Below are 13,313 nucleotides of genomic sequence, written 5' to 3'. Positions count from 1 at the left end.
AGATGTAGTGCAATGAGTAGCCTGCCATGGAACACTCATGTCCACTCTGAGCCTGTGCCATCTGCACGGTCCCAGTGAGACACCCTGCATCAAGGACAAAGGATGTACCCCACAGTACAGGTTTGGCAGGGTTGCAGAGGGAAGTGTGTATGTACACAGGAATGGGGAACAGACCATTCCAGTAGTCCTACACGGAAATCACCAGTAGCATGGAGACAGTGAGCTGCAGGGTGGGAGGAGCCAAGGAAGCATGCCCGTGAGGAGGAGCAGCTTGCAGGGTGACCTCACATAGCCATCAGTCACTTGACAACATAGGCCGAGTGTTGAGTAGAACAACACCATAGGCTATATGAAAACATGTCAGTGAGCTTGAACATGGACAGGAGAGGCTGCTGAGTAACTTGCATGTAAGTAGGGTGCATGTGTGATGATGAGGACTGCCCCCGTGTGCAGCACATAGCCTGCATGCAGACTGCATCACAACAAGCACGCATAAGTCAAGCATTGCATGTGTCACACATGACACTGATGAATTCATAGCCTGAACTGGCAGTCAATCACAACACATCACACAAGCAAAACACATATGGGCTGGACACACACAAATCAACACTCACCAGATGTTGCATCATAATCTGGCATCTCCCCCACTCCCTGGATTAGTCCCTCATCGATGACTCTGCAGAGAGTTCCTTGTGCGTAGCGAGTTCATCCTCCTCTTGTGGTGGCCCATTGCCAGTCACCAGAGTCAAGGTGTAATTAGAGGCCTGTTTTTGTTTTGCACAGCGTTGGAGGTCAGTCCAACACTTGTAGCAATCGTGAGCTGTGTGCCTCTCAAATTCCATGGCACTCACACTTTCCGCAATTCACTGTCAGTGGACCTGACACTGAGCAGGCATAGTATGGCACACTGGGCCCACCAGAATATCGTGGTTATGTGCCGACACATAGCCCACAAGGAAGTCCAGTTCTTCTTTATTGAAAGACTTCTTCCTCGGCGTGCCGGAGGCCGGAGCCATGTCTGGGGTCCCAGCCTCTTGTGCAGAAACACATTTCCTCCTCTTGGCTGGGTGTGTGGACCCTGAGTGGCTAATGTCGCTCTGGTCAGTAGGGGCAGTGGCACTGGTGGACTGGCCAATGGGAATAGTCAATGGAATGTGGACGGAGGCCTGAATTGAGTCATTGGCTGCTGGGTGCTGCTGCCAGGACCCAGCGGCACAACTGCCTCAGTGCCAAGGGCTGTGACCGACACAGTCCTGGCTGGCATACTGACAGCCGGGGTGGTGTTGGCTGCATATTCACCTGCAGCACCTACCACCGGGCTGCTTGGGGAAGCAGATGTCACCACTGCCTAGATGCATGTGCCTTGGTCACAACAACCTTAGACACAAGTGACTTTGCCTTCCTGACCTTAAAATCTGCCTGTACCCAGGTAGCCTGCACTGGCTGTCCACGAGCATGGGTGGTGGTTGCCACAGCTGCACCTGTAGCTTCCACTACCTGTTGGCCCATGCCAGCAGATGACACTGGCTGTGGTGTCAGATGTACGCCAGAGATGTCTGCAGAAGCAGCATCTCCCTGAGCTGCTGGGGGTGCTGGCATGGCTGTCCCAGAATGTGGCTGCACATCTTACCCCTGTGGAACACCCTGGCAACATCCCCCTCTGCATCCATCTTGGCCTCGCCGGAAACCCTGGACTCCCTGGCCACCCCAGCCATGTGCTCCACCATGCCCAGCCCTGGGAGGTCACCCAGCTTTGCCGCCATTACCATTTGGTGGCCTCCAAACCATGGCACAGATTGACTATTGCCAATGGGAGGTGCATACAACAATTGTCCTGGCAATTGGGGTGAAGGGGCAGGGTACTTGATGTTAGACGCACCCCTGTGCTCCTGCAAGGCTGTCTGTGACCCCTGGTGAAAAAAGATGGGTCACACAATGCTCAGGCCCCTCAAAAAAACTAACCAAACATGCACGAAACCTCCGGTAGCCCACATGCATGGAATAAACCTACCGCAGTACGCTGAGGCACTTAGGGACACAAAAAATTAATACGAATGGAACACGCAGTCTACTCTGACCTCAAAAATAGGTTACGCGATACAGGTGGATCCACAGTGGGAAAAATAAGCATGCGTGACTCACCATCTGCCTTGCGTGAAAAAGAAAAACATGCAGGCAATTCCCCCACCAAAACAAGAAGTACGAACTCTAAGTGTAGTGAAGATATCGCGTGTGAACCCACAAGAAGAAACACACGCGGCAGTCTACATAAAAAGCACATACAGCAAACTGCTGTCCTGCACAGATCTTTCCTGTCCCAAAGGCAATGCCCATGCGCGTCACGTCACTTACATGCTTAAGAGATAAGGGCCTTTCCTCGAATTTCACACTAACGCCCTGTTTTTTCACATGTGTAGTCACTCTGCATCAAGCTGGCCATGCGACTACACACAGAAGACCACGCTCCTGCCCAGAAGGCCATTTACCTGCCCCCCAACACCCCAAGCTGCCTCCTATGAGCCATCTGCTGCTGCCAGACAAGCCAGTGTGCCTGCCGTCAACGTGTCCTGCAATTTAGTGCCTGCACAGAAGAAATGGCCAGAAGTCCTGTTGCTGCGAGCAACTCTGCTGAAACAGAAGACTCCTGACTGCTGTATCATCACTCCACAGCCCACAGCCCAGCCCAAGGACCCAGTTGCCCACCCACACCTGCCTCGGGGGTTGCCATATCAGAGCAAACACCATCTGGGACTAGTGGCAACCCCCAGCCAGAGAGGCAAAGGGCTGCCAGCTTCACTGCCAATGAAGATGGGATCCTGTGGAGCAGGTCCTGGGGCATTATGATGCCCTCTTCATGACATTGTGCATCGACAAGGAAGGACGGAGAGGGATCTGGTCAGACATTGAGGGTGCCATTAACACGCAGGGGGGGGCATCCAGCGACTACCAACAGGTCCGGAAGCACTGGGAGGACTTCAGGTCCAGGACCCACAGCAAGGCCCCGTGACCTTGTTGGGGCTGGTGGAGAAGTGGGTTGCTGGGACCAGTTGAGCAACATCTAGAGGAGGGTCCTGGAGCACATACGCCCAGCACTTCACCACCAGGTCCTTGAGTTGCAGACCCATCTGGTGTTGAGTGATAAGTGTCCATGTGTTCTTGCCCAGCATAGTGCATGTTGAGGTGTGGCAGGAGTGTGCACCTCGGCCGTATGTCTGGGATGCCTCATGAAGGGATGTCTGTGTGCAGGGACATGACGGTGCTGCATGTGAGTCCAGTCAAGCGTGTTCCACATCAATGGTGTCTGTGTTGCAATGCATGATGTGCACCAGCATGTGACGACGCACACATGTTTGCATGCCTGTGTCTGTACTCGGCCATGTTTGTAGTGTGATAGATGGATGATTAGGTCACCCTCATGGACGTGCATGGTTTACATGTGCGTGTGTCTGAGTGGTGAGTGTGTGACTGGGAATTGCCATGGATGCATGACACATGTCCATCCCGATGCATGATTGACTGATGCGGCACAGTTTCCAATGAGTGCTCTGTGACAGGAGGTAGACATGGCCAGATGCATGGCTGTCCGGTGGTGTGTGTGATTGTGATGTGCATGTACCATGATGCATGTAAGGTTCAGCCCCCCTTCTGATATTCCCATAGTGGCTTGGATATGGATGCAAATGTCTGTTGCACGAGCCATGCTTGTTTGTCGGTGTGTGTTATTTTCACTGACAAGTGTGTTATGGAGGGTGACGATTGTTGTGACGTTTGACAGTACCACTCATGTGCATTTGATTTGTGGCTAGCACGCTACTGTTCAGTACCCTGATGCTTGTGTTCAATGTGCCCCTATCTACAGCAGCGATTGTGTAAGAGGGCGGAGACGGCGCTGTGGAGCAAAGCGGCGGGAATGCCTCCACCAGCTTAAATCCTCATCCGGGAATGAGGGGCTGTTGCCGCGTCCGCGGATCAGGCTGCAGCTGCCGAGGGGATGCACAAGAGAGCGAGGTTGGACGTGGGCTCCTCGGCAGGAAAAGGGGCAGGTGAGACCCCAGAGGGGCAGGACAATGCGGAAGATGGTGCACAGGCATCCAAGTCGGTGGTGGTTGAGAAGGAGGAGGGGGCCACATCAGACCCGTACATGGTGCCCAGAGGGGGTGATGCCACTGGTGCAAGTGGTGCAGTCCAGGGGCAGAGGCAGGAGGCAACGCAGGTCGCTGCAGAGGGGCCTGTGCCTAATCCTGTCCCTGAAACTGAGACTGCATCACTGTGCACCGGAACAGATGCCTCAGTCCAGGCCCATCTGCAGGTAGAGGAGGAGTCCACGGCAACTGACATTCCTCTACCTGCGGACGAGGAAATCCGTGACAGGGTTGAGCCCTTTCTTGCTAGTGTCACAATGCGCACGCGCGTCATTCGTGATGATGTGCATGCTTCCTGGCAGGACCATGCACATCATCACGGCAGGTGTGTGCCATCCTGAACTGGCTAGGATGACTCATTGTCGGGGTTTCCTCTATGTGCTGGGCACTCTTGCGACCCCCTCTTCCTCTACACCAACTATGCTCCAGTCATCCTCCATGCCGTCTTCCGGCCCAGATGTCACCAGGGCCCCCTGTCGACCTGCCCCAGCCATCGCAGCCAGGCTGGTGGAGATCCCATCCCTGCCACAGTCGGGAGTCGGAGGATCAGCAGAGGTGGTCACCTGTCCTGCAGACTGTCGCTTTCATGGGTTCCCATCAATCCAGTGTCCCTTCAGGCGCCCGTCCCTCCAACCCCCCTACTGCCCACTTACCATCACGTACTCAGACAGGGTGGCAGCAGCAATATGGCATTCATGGGTGTCGCATGCGGAGGAAAATGGGCACGAATGGTCATCCACGGTCTTTGCAATCGTTTTTCCATTGGCAGCTACCTTGCCGTTTTTCAACAGCTCGCCGTAGCCTCTGGCACGGTGTTGTTCCACGTCACGTGACTAGGAAGAGCCAACCAACTGTTAACCACACGGAACACGTGACATGGAAGCACTTGGAGGGACATTCGTCATGTGGCACCGTGGCGTGTATCACCTGACAGCATGGCGTAGTTATAAACAGCGAGTAAACTCTTATACGCTGCTTCACAGCTGTTTTTCTTTAGCACTGTTTGGCGTTCCTTCTCATCTTGTTCTTGGTAACGAACTATGGACTGCTCAATGGACTCCTTTGTCTCACCCCTGGATTACGTGCTGCTTCGTGTTGCTGTGGTCCTGCGACTTCTGGCTCTGCTTACTGATTCTCCTTTGGATTGTCCCTCAGATTTGGTTGTACTTTTTGGTTACTGACCTCAGAACATTCTTGGATTGCTTACGGATTGCCCGCTCCAGTTATTGAACTCATTCAACCACAACTTGCACAGGTGTTAAAGTGTACTTTATTCCAGAGTGCCGATCCTCATGTTCATCCTCATCCCAGACTTTTGGGATCATGGACCTTTCATCCTTTCATTGTGTATAGTTTTTCACATGGAATAATGTTTTTTTATGGCTTACGTTTGGAACGGAAAACATTACTTTGGACAAGGACCACTTTATGGATTTTTTTCATGTTTTTGGATTTGGATTTCATTATTCTTTGCATTCATTTAATTTCCATTCTTATGTTTAATTTTCATTTAGTGTATTTTGCTTTTGGTAATACATTTGCATGCAGTTCAATCTATGTGTTGTCTGCTCTCATTTGTTTGGGGCATGTGGCAATCGTCATTGGCTCAGTCATGTGTCACTGCTGTGGAGCCATGTTGGGCATGTCTTTGGGTGCATGCATGTGTGCTTTTGTGAATAACATGGGGCCTGTACTTGGAAGTGGGGCCAATGGATGGGTGTGCAGTTGCACTGTGGAGGGGCAGCATGGTGGGCATTTGGGTGGACATTTGCTGCATGATTGTATGCGGTGAAAATGTGTTTGTTGTGGGGACATGAGTCAGGGCCTGCTTGCAGGTTCCCGTCACTGGTGGGATTTGGGGACATGAGTCGGGGCCAGCTTGCAGGTTGCCGTCAATGGTGGGATTTGGGGACATGAGTCGGGGCCAGCTTGCAGGTTGCCGTCAATGGTGGGGTTTGGGGACATGAGTCGGGGCCTGCCTGCAGGTTGCCGTCACTGGTGGGATAGGGGGACATGAGTCGGGGCCTGCTTGCAGGTTCCCGTCACTGGTGGGCGACGAGTCAGGGCCTGCATGCAGGTTGCCATCACTGGTGGGGTGGGGGGACATGAGCCGGGTCTTTTTGCAGGTTGCCGTCACTGGTGAGGTGGGGGGACATGAGTCGGGCCTGCCTGCAGGTTGCTGTCACTGGTGGGGTGGGGTGACATGAGTTGGGGCTAGCATGCGGTGTATGATGCCATGTGGGCTGCCTGCAGCTTTGGTCATGGGTGATGCGGGGGTCCCTTGTGGTGTGGGTTGCTGTGGGCATGCTCACGGGTGATGGGGTGGTCCCCTGTGGTGTGGGCTGCCTATGGGCATTGTCACAGGTGATGGGGGGTCCCTTGTGGTGTGGGTTGCCTGCAGGCATTGTCACGAGTGATGGGGGGGTTCCTTGTGGTGTGGACTGCCTGCGGCCATGGTCACAGGTGATGGGGGTCCCTTGTGGTGTGGGCTGCCTGCAGCATTGGTCACAGGTGATGGGGGGTCCCTTTTGGTGTGGCCTGCCTGTGGCTATGGTCATGGGTGATGGGGAGTCCCTTGTTGTGTGGGCTGCCTGTGGGCATGGTCACGGCTGATGGGGGGTCCCTTGTGGTGTGGGCTGCCTGCGGGCATGGCCACGGGTGATGGGGGGTCCCTTGTGGTGTGGGCTGCCTGAGGACATGGTCACGGGTGATGGAAGGTCTCTTGTAGTTTGGGCTGCCTAAGGCCATGGTCACGGGTGATGGGGGATCCCTTGGGTTGTGGGCTGCCTGCAGGCATTGTCACAGGTGATGGGGGGGTCCCTTGTGGTGTGGGCTGCTTGTGGGCATTGTCACGGGTGATGGGGGTCCCTTGTGGTGTGGGCAACCTGAGGGCATGGTCACGGGTTATGGGGGGGGGGTCCCTTGTGGTGTGGGCCTACTGCGGCCATGGTCACGGGTGATGGGGGGTCCCTTGTAGTGTGGGCTGCCTGTGGGCATGGTCACGGGTGATGGGAGTCCCTTGTGGTGCGGGCTGCCTGTGGGCATGTTCACGGGTGATGGGGGGGTCCCTTGTGTTGTGGGCTGCCTGCAGTCATAGTCATGGGTGCTGCGGGGTCCCTTGTGGTGTGGGCTGACTGCGGCCATGGTCACGGGTGATGGATGGGGTCCCTTGTGGTGTGTGCTGCCAGCATGCAAGGCATTTTTCACATGATTTGGCAAGCACGAGCGGGTACCCAAGTTCACGGGGGTACGCGAGGCGCTTTTCATGTGATTTTGTTTGCGCGAGCAGGGTACGCATATTCAAGGGTGTGTGTGTGTAGATTTTCATGCATTTTGGAAGGCGCGAACGGGGTACGTGTATTCACGGGGGTGCGCGGGTAGATTTTCATGCGTTTTGGCTGGTGCAAGAGGGTTACGTGTATTCAAGGGGGGGCGCAAGGAGTTTTCACGTGACTTGGCTGGTGCGAGCGGGATACGCTTATTCGCGGGGTTACAGTAGGCCCCTTTCATGCGATTTGGCTTGCGCGAGCGGGGTATGCGTATTCAAGGGGGTGCGTGGGTAGATTTTCACGCGATTTGGCTGGCGCAAGGGGGACACGCGTATTGAAGGGGTTACGGTAGGCCCTTTTGACGCGATTTCGCTAGCGCGAGCTGAGTATGCATATTAAAGGGGGTGCTCGAGCAGATTTTCACGCGATCATGGTGGCACGAGCCAGTAAGGGAATTTTGCAGGATTTTGCAAGGCCCCTTTCACTCGATTTGTCTGCCGCGAGTGGGGTACGCACTGTATTTCACACAAACTGGTGTAGGGGGGCTGTATGCTAGTCCAGGTTTAGCGTAGGCGTTCTTGGGGGCATTACTGGTGCTGCTGGATTTTCACTGCGACACAGCTGCATATGGCTAAGGAAATCCATTAATACGTGGTGCGCCATAATGCTGTTTTGCGCTGCGCCTGGCGCACGCGTGGCACACGCTCCCTCTCTGCAGTAGGTGCGTGCGCTACTTCTGCACTGAATTCAATGAATTGGCCCGAAAGTATTGCTGTTTGAGTCGCATGAAAGTCTACAGCCTATGTTCCAAAACTAACAACCCTTTCTTCTTTGATCTATGAAAGTACACCTTACTCAATAATTCACATGCATGTTTAAAATTGTCAACAGTTGGTGCATCTCCATTGAATTTAAGTCTAGTGTGGTACCGTACCACATACAGTGTATATATATATGGCTGTGTAGTTATGGTTAAGTTGCTAATCCCATAGGAAGAGCACTTTTTGGGTGGCTTATAACTTTGCTCTCTCTGGACGAATCCACACCAAACTTTGCAAAAAAAGTATATGGCCCACTCTGCAAAGTTTGGTGAGGTTTGATCCAGGGGGGGAAAAGTTATAGGGGGTTGTCCCATTTTTTTTTCCCCCAGAGACTGAATGGGGGAAAAACTTTGTGCACGCCTAAAGCCCAAACTGCTGGACGGATTTTCACAAAATGTGCGGCAGGAGCAGTGGTTTGGTCCCGAAAGCATGCTTTTGTAAATTTGGTGAAAATCTGTCCAGTAGTTTTCTTTAAAACGATCAAAAAGTAGGTCTAACAAAATTAGTAATATCTATGTCCGCTCTGCGGAGACACTTCCCTGTTCACTCCGCGGGCAGGTCACCGATAGGGTAATCGGCTCAATTCATGTCCGCGGACACGCAACATGTCCGCCGATTGGCTGGAGTGAGGTGTGATGTGCATCAGATTGTTCCGATGCGCCCGCCATCTTGGATCCGCCGACAGCGTGGCAGCGAACATAGGCGAAATGCAGTTTTGGGGAGTGATTTGGTGTGCAAGAGTGGTTAGGGAGGATTGGGGAGTAAGAGATGGGTGAAATACTGAATTAGTTTAGGTGGGAGGTGCTACTGATGTATTCGCCATGCCTGCGCTGTCCAGGATGTTCGTAATTAGTGAAAATGAAGGGTGTCCTAAGAATAGTATTCCCGTCCATGCTGTGCGCAGGCAAGTTGAAACTGTTCTAAGGACACGCACGGTGTCAGCAGACATTAAAATTGACTATATGCTGCAGTTAAAATGTTTGATTCTAAGGGTGTGATACTGAGTTATAAGCCACCATGTACCCAAGACCGAATTTATAAGCACTGAAGTTATAAGCCAACATGGGTGTTATATGCTGAGGTGGTTGTGGCCAGGACCTAGAGTCTTGGGTGCATGGCCTTCGGCCATGCACCCAAGACCGAATTTATAAGCACTGAAGTTATAAGGCAGCATGGGTGTGATATGGTGCAGTGGTTATGGTTGTGATATGCTGCAGTGGGTGTGGCAGGACCTAGAGTCTTGGGTGCATGGACAAAGGCCATAGGCCATAGGCCATACACCCAAGACTCTAGGCCCTGCCCACAACCACAACAGCATATCACACCCATAGAGTACACCCATAGAATTGAATATCTATCAGGTGGTTGTGGGCAGGGCCTAGAGTCTTGGGTGCATGGCCAAAGGCCATGCACCCAAGACCTAAGTTATAAGTATTGAAGTTATAAGCCACCATGGGGCCATGCACACAAGATCAAAGTTATAAGCACTGAAGTTATAAGTCAGCATGGGTGTGATATGCTGAGGTGGTTGTGGGTGTGATATGCAATGTTTGATTTGTATAGTTTGAATGTGAACTTTTGGCTATGTCATGTTATTAAGATTGTAGAGTTTGGTAACAAGCACTGTAGTATAACATATCCGTGGAAGTGAACATTTTGTATTGTGGTGTATGGTTAGATGTTTGCTTCAATGGTTCTGGAATGCAGCAGTATTTATGTGTTCCATTAGAATATACTTACTGTTTGATTTGTAGAGATTGGATATATTTTTTCATTAGTTCGGTAACTGTAGTACATATTCTTTTTCAATTTCTGTGATAAAAGAAAAGAGCATGTTAGTGTATGTATTTTATAAAGACTTATTACATTGCATAATAGACATTTCAGCTTTTTTTTTACCCTCATATTTAGTTTACAAACCAGTGTACTGTGCAATTTGCTCAGTTTCTGTGTTTGTTTTTCAAATCATTGGGTCTGTGGGAAAATAAATCTATGTCAGATTAAAAAAAAAAAAAAAACTTTTTTGTTATGCTACAGTCTATTTGTTTGTTTGTTTTCAGTGTTCACTTGTTGTTTCTGGCTAATGTTCTATCTGTTGGCTTGTTGCAGATTTTTGGAGCAGTTAGATACCTGTTGGCGTATTCTAACTGTCTATTTTTTGTTATAATTTAGTGGTATTAATTTATCTGTTTGGTTGTTGCAAAATCTTGGGCCAGTTAGAAAACTTTTGGCGTATTCTAACAATTTATAGTGTTTTAATTTAATTTTTGTAAATGTTTAAGTACAGATTAGTTATTACATTTTGGTTTTAAGAAGATTAAATACGCGTTTGTAAGATTTGCTGGTGATCTCTGCTTTAGAGTAATGATAAGATCATTACATTCGAACCAACCACATTTCTTTTTTATATATGCAATGTAGTGACCTGCATTGGTTGTGGCTCCTGCATGTTAGATTATACCTATTGTTGTGAAGGTTTTCTTACCAAGTGATACTTGACCGTGTGTGAATCCAGTCCGCTTGCAGTTGTTTTTGGTACCATCTGCATTGTAACGTAGAGGCATTAGTATTACGTAGTTACAATGTGTTTGTATTAATAAGGTGGATCGATTATCTGAATTGCAGGTACTACATAATCTACCATGGTTTGCAGTTTGTACAAGTTGCTGAAATGGAACGGATTCACAATTAGGTATGGATACATACACAAAGCTCTCAATAGGAATTTGTTCCTTTGTCACATTGTTGCAGAGAGTGCATGTATGTTTCCACATGTATGAAATCTGGAAGATTTCATTGATAGGTATTTCTTTGTTTTCCAGTACTTGTAGTAAGTACATTAGAAATTCTTGTGGATCTTCTTGTGAGTTTATAGTGAATTTCACCATTCCAGCACAGTAGTCCAATTTGTGTCTCATTCCATGAACACTATACATGTTGTCAGGATTATTTGTTGCATTTCTATGAAGGACTAACATTTGCAAACACAATTGGTCTGTACTGTGTAAGTAAATGTTGTCAACAATTGGTGGCAATTGAAATAGAATATTCATTGCTACATTTGCGTAGCAACTTACTCCAGTTATATTTGAAAATGTGAATGGACCAGATACTTCTGTGTCCAAGCCATTTTTTCGGAGTGTGTGTTGCTTTTTTGAAGAAGTACCTGAGTTACTTTGAGTAATAGGGTCTTCTTTGGTTGTGGTAATTGATGAAGTATTAGCTTCTTCTACTCTCTTTGGAGGATTTGCTGGCAGATCATGTTTCATTTCTGTTTGAATTAGTTTTTGTTATGATGTTGTGCCAACAGAGTGGCCTGACCCACTCAACATAGTGAAGCTGGAGGGCATGGAATGTTAAGCACCTCCAGCTCCAATGAGGTCATACAGCTGGGAATGATCTTGGTGTTCTAAATCTGTCAGTTGATCTCCCTTGTGTTGCTGTGGGGAGCCCTTGTGTTGTTGGGGGTCTTATTCCCTATTTACTTAAATAAATATCACTTTATAGACTTAACAGAGCCCTGTATTTTGCTTCGCAACAATGGCGACGAGGATGGGATTTGGTGAAGACCCCCAGCAACCTTACTGAAGGTACTGCCACTCCGCTACCTTTCCCCAGCGTTGTAGTGGCAGTTAAGGGCCCAGCTGAAGATACGTGGTGTGCTGGCTGCTCCGCTTTGCCCCAGCGTCGAGCGGCCGCCAAAGATTCATCGGCATTTGCACGACAAGTAAGTGCGCTGCCCACCTGGCTCTAAAACTGTTGGCTTTTGAGCAAGATATCCCGGCCACGGTGCGCCTGTTTAATTTACCGCAGGTGTGTCAAGGCTCGGCGTGTACGAGCACATTCAAGTGTATACGGACGCCGAATGAAAGGTGCGAGGCACCGGTGAAGCAGGGAGTTTGCCACGCAGCGTTGAGGGAGACGCGGTGTGAGGGAGCTGAAGAGGCCTTCCACGCAGAGACGGAGATGGGACTGCAGGGATATTATAATTGATGTTGAGGTGGAAAAGGGGAGATCAATTAAGACCTCTGTAAAGGGCCAGTAACGTTACGCTCAAAAGAAAGTCCCATTCTGAAAATGAGATGCATTTAAAATAACTGTGTTTTCGGAGCAGTATACTGGCAGAGCAGTGCGCAAGCGAAGCCATACCTGGGTGACGGTTGGTGGGAGGAGATGTGATCTGCTCGGTGCAGGGCCGGAGAATGGTGACGTCATTGTCAGCAGCTAGGGAATGGCGACCGAGTGGAACCCCATGATGTCACAGAATGAACTGCTGCAGCTTGAGTAGAGGACATGGCTTAGTTCGGAAGAGCGGAGACGTCAAAGAAGTTTAACACGCAGCGTTTTGCCGAGGCGCGCTGCGGATGAATCGAAGGAGATTACCCAGCAGCGTGTAGCAGAAGCACAGCGTGGATCAGCCAGAGAACTACCACGCAGCGTCTAATATAAGCGCATTCAACAAAGTATTAACATTTGAGTTCCAGTAGGAAGGTGCATGATAAATGGTAATCTGTTATATGTCATTAAGGAGATCAATAGTGATAGGATCAGACACTGCCGCAAGGTAGGCTAAAACACTACAAATAGTGGAAGTGGCGAAAGGCAAAGTAGTGACAGCTTGTCACAAGAGAAGCGCTAGCAGCGAGGCATAAGGAGGTTCAGTCACGTCCACTGGAGGAGTGATAAGGCTGAGAACCGAAGAGTGCCGAGAACGCAACATGGCAGGCTTGTCAGGGATAGCTGGACCACCGATCTTTATGCCGATACCAGGACCTGCGAAGATACCATGGGCTCAGTGGCGAAAGGGATTCGCACATTACTTAAAAGCCGCTGGGGGAACGTCATATTCTAGCGAAAGGAAGTTGGCACTACTGTTGCATTTCTTGGGGTATGAAGGCCAAAGGATTTATGAGACTCTGCCACAGCCAACGGGAGAAGGCGGTGAAGGTGATGCGGGGAATGAGTTTGATGTAGCTTTGGTGAAGCTGGACAAGCATTTTAACCCCAAAACCAGTACCATACTGGAACGATATAATTTCCGCATGAGGATGCAGGCACAGGGTGAGTCAGTCGAGGAG

Source organism: Ambystoma mexicanum, chromosome 3p (assembly GCF_040938575.1).
Source record: "Ambystoma mexicanum isolate Mex_15411 chromosome 3p, UKY_AmexF1_1, whole genome shotgun sequence".
Classification (NCBI taxonomy): domain Eukaryota; kingdom Metazoa; phylum Chordata; class Amphibia; order Caudata; family Ambystomatidae; genus Ambystoma; species Ambystoma mexicanum.
This window is presented reverse-complemented; position numbering follows the sequence as displayed.